This window comes from Myotis lucifugus, unplaced genomic scaffold (assembly GCF_000147115.1).
Source record: "Myotis lucifugus unplaced genomic scaffold, Myoluc2.0 scaffold_61, whole genome shotgun sequence".
Taxonomy (NCBI): domain Eukaryota; kingdom Metazoa; phylum Chordata; class Mammalia; order Chiroptera; family Vespertilionidae; genus Myotis; species Myotis lucifugus.
Window position 1 is genome coordinate 4,351,850 of NW_005871109.1, and position 3,734 is coordinate 4,355,583.

At 43.8% G+C, this 3,734-nt stretch overlaps 1 pseudogene; it reads left to right on the forward strand.

Moving 5' to 3' along the window:
* Positions 1 to 260: 260 nt before the first annotated feature.
* Positions 261 to 2,747, forward strand: LOC102433971 (annotated as a pseudogene).
* The last annotated feature ends 987 nt before the right edge of the window (positions 2,748 to 3,734 follow it).

A 3,734-nucleotide genomic window follows, 5' to 3' on the forward strand; every position in this document is an offset into this window, starting at 1 on the left:
AAACTCTATAATAAATAAGCTCAAAGAGTAAATTAGAGAACTGGGTGAGAGAACTGAGGAATTCACTGAGAATATTGCATGAGATGAACAAAAAGAAACAGCAGTTAAAATAATGGAAAGCAGGTTCAAAGGTTTAAATGTTTATATAATAGGAGTTCTAGAGAAAGAAATTGCTGAAGATTCCCCCCACCGACCCGAGAGTTGAACAAAAAGCCTTAGGGATGAGAGAAATTTACACCCCGCCAAATTACTACTAAAGAATGTTGGAGGAGGGGAAGTTTCAGGTATAGGAAGTAAGGAATTCCTCCTGCAGACTCGGGGCTCAGAGGCTTTGATCTGAGGCCCAGGGGATGCTGGTCAGCTGAGGGAAGAGTCCCTGTGCTGACCCGGTCAGGCAGTGGTTCCCCAGTGCTCCCCTTCCTGTTCACACTCCCACCCACAAGAGTCTAGCACTGCCACCCACAGAGTCGTCATGCCTTTTCGTCAGAAAAATCCACAATGCTCACCTCATCCACTCCTTCAGACCCAGTGAGATCCTGGGCCTGGAGGGTGCACTGCTTTCCAAGGCTCTGGGGGAGACCTGGCTCCTCCCATCCTCTAATGCCTGGCAATCTGAAGGCGGCTCCTGATGCTCGTACCCCAATACCCCTGAGAGTCCTCCGAGTTTCTGCTCGTCTTTCTTCGCCATCACAGCCACCTCATCAAGCAGATCAGATGAGGACTCCAGTAGCCAAGAGGAGGAAGATAGCACCTCACAGACCGGGCCAGGCCCCAGGAATGTGCCAGTAGATGCTCTAGATAGGAGTGTGTTGGTGAATTTCATAAAAGAGCCAATAAGCAAGGCAGATATGTTGAACTGTCACCAGAAAGTACAAAGACCACTTCACTGAGGTCTTTCTGAGAGCCTGTGAGCTCATGGAGATGATCTTTGGCCTTGATGTGAAGGGAGTGAATCCCACCATCCGCTACTATGGCCTCCTCATCAAAACGGGCCTCACCTCTGAGGGGATGCTGCATGGTGAAAAGGGTGTGCCCTAGATCGCATCCTGATACTTGTCCTGGTGGGATCCTCCTGAAGGGGAACCGTGCCACCAAGGAGGAAGTCTGGGGAGTTCTGAATTTGATGGGGATACATTCTGGGAGGAAGCACTTCATCTGTGGAGAGCCTACGAAGCTCATCACCAAAGACTTCATGAAAGAAAAATATCTGAAGTACCGGCAGGTGGCCAAAGTGATCCTGCACGATTTGAATTCCCGTGGGGCCCAGGAGCCCACGCTAAAACCACCAAAACACAAGTCCTGGAGTCTCTGACCAAGATTCATGGGACTGATTCAAGTTCTTTCCCATCTCAGTACGAGGGGGCTTTGCACGGCGAAGAGAGTCCAAGCCAGGATTTCAGCCAGGGCTGTCTCTCCTTCCATGGCCACTTCCAGTTCCTGGCAGCTGGTCCCACTCCTGGGGAAGTCAGGGAGCGTTTCCTCATGCACTGTTTGAAGAGGCGGTTCCTGTTCACAGAATTTAGGGCTAAGATGGAACTGAAAGGAACACAGTATATATGCCTCTTTATTCCTATTTCATATGTGTAACTTGCAATTTATTTATTTATTTTTGACATATGTATTAATGAAATATTGTTTATTTTCATATAGATTTAATTAGCTTAAAATATCCAGGTTTATGGTGATATTGGTCACACATCTAATGTGAGGTTTAATAGTAAGAGCTTTGTTGTTTCTAAAACCGTGAAAAGCATCTCATGTTATCTGGAATAATAATGAGGAACCGCTGTAAGTATTTACTGAAACTGTGAAAGAAACCAATTTTAAAACAGTTGGGTTCAAGAAACAGCTCAAATGAAAGGTTGCCAAACCTTTTTTTAAAAAAATAAAATTAAATGATATATGTTTGAATTTGCTTAACTTGTTTGTGAATGTGTAAGAAATGTATCTTTTTTCTTTATATATATTTATTTAAATTCTTTATTATTGGAAGTATGATATATATATTTTTTAAATTGATTTCAGAGAGGAAAGGAGGGGGAGAGAAAGATAGAAACATCAATGATGAGAGGAAGTCATTGATTGGCTGCCTCTTGCACGCCCCACATTGGGGATTGAGCCAGTACCCAGGCATGTGCCCTGATCGGGAATTGAACAGTGACATCTGTTTCATAGGTCAATGTTCAACCACTGAGCCACACCAGCCGAGCTATATCTTAATAAATTATTATTTTTTTCTTATCACTTAAATCCCCTTACTAAATGAACTACTGAGTTTTGATAGAGAGCCAGAAACATCGATGAGAGAGAAACATCGATCAGCTGCCTCCTGCACATCGCCCACTGGATTTTGTTTTCCCTTTTTAAATGCCCTTGACCGGAATCGAACCCAGGACCCTTCAGTCCGCAGGCCGACGCTCTATCCACTGAGCCAAACCAGTTTTGGCAAATTATTAAAAAATTAAGAAATTCTTATCACTTAAAATCCCTTACTAAATGAACTACTGAGTTTTGATTCTAACACATTTTAACACCTCTGAAATCATGATGCATATTACAATCAATTGGCAACTTTTATTTTTTATTTTGTTTTCCCTTTTTAAAAAGTCTACAATTTTATTTGCTCAGTTTTCTCTGTTCTTCTTATCCTAGTGTATCTTCGAACTTCCCACCAGCTCAGGCATATTTATTCCCATGAGGCGCTCTACCTCTTCATCTACTCGAAGAAGTCTCCCCGGGACATCTGACTTGCTCCATGTGAACTGGTGTCCTCTAAGCCAGCAGCATCATCATCTTGGATTCTCCAATCACCATCCTTTGGGGGTTTCCTCGCTTTTGTGATGAAGACCTGGTCTCCTGGTTCCTATTCTCCCTTCCTCTTGGTTTAGCCCTTATTTTAATGGCCTACTTTTTGGTTTCTGGCACCTGAGAATTTCCCTTTCTTGCTTTCAAGCTGCTGTAGTGATGTCATCCTGTCTCATAGCTTTATATTTCATCTACGTCCTGACAACCTGCAAATTATATGTCCACACTGGAACCCTCCAAACCTGCATATTCAACTGCTCCTTGATATCTCTCCACTTGTGTGTCCATTAGAAATCTCAAACTCAAAATTCCAAAGCAGAACTCCTGATAATCCCCTAAACCTGCCCCTTCCTCAGCCTCTGGCTTCTCGGTAAATGGTGTTCTTCCAGGTGCTCAATCTGAAAATCTCAGAATTATCCATGGCTCTTCTCTGTCTCAAACATACAATGCCATCAGCAAATCCTTCCAATTTTACCTTCAAAACATATCCAACTTCAACAATAAAAATTTAATAAAATAAAATAAAAAACCAAAAAAACAAACAAAACCACCACCACATATCCAGAAACCAGTCAACGCTCACAATCTCCATGGCTAATACCTTGGTCCCAACCACCATCACCTCTTGCCTTAATTATTGAAAGAGCTTTCCGTTCAGTGGTGTTGGGCTGCCACATTGGTGCCCCCAGTGAACTATAGCTTCTGTGTTCTTGGTGTTGAGCGGCCCCTTTCCTCTAACCTGGCCGGGCCCTGTACCCCGCTTTAGATAAGAGAAGGTGCAGGACAGATGCTTGCTAGTGAACAGCCTAAGCCTTAAGAAGTCCTGGCAGCTTCCACGTGTCCTGAGCTGCCACATAAGAAGTCTGGCTGTCCTATTGGAGAGAGCGCATGAAGAGGGAGAGGCTAGAGACGACCTGGAGGTCAACTGA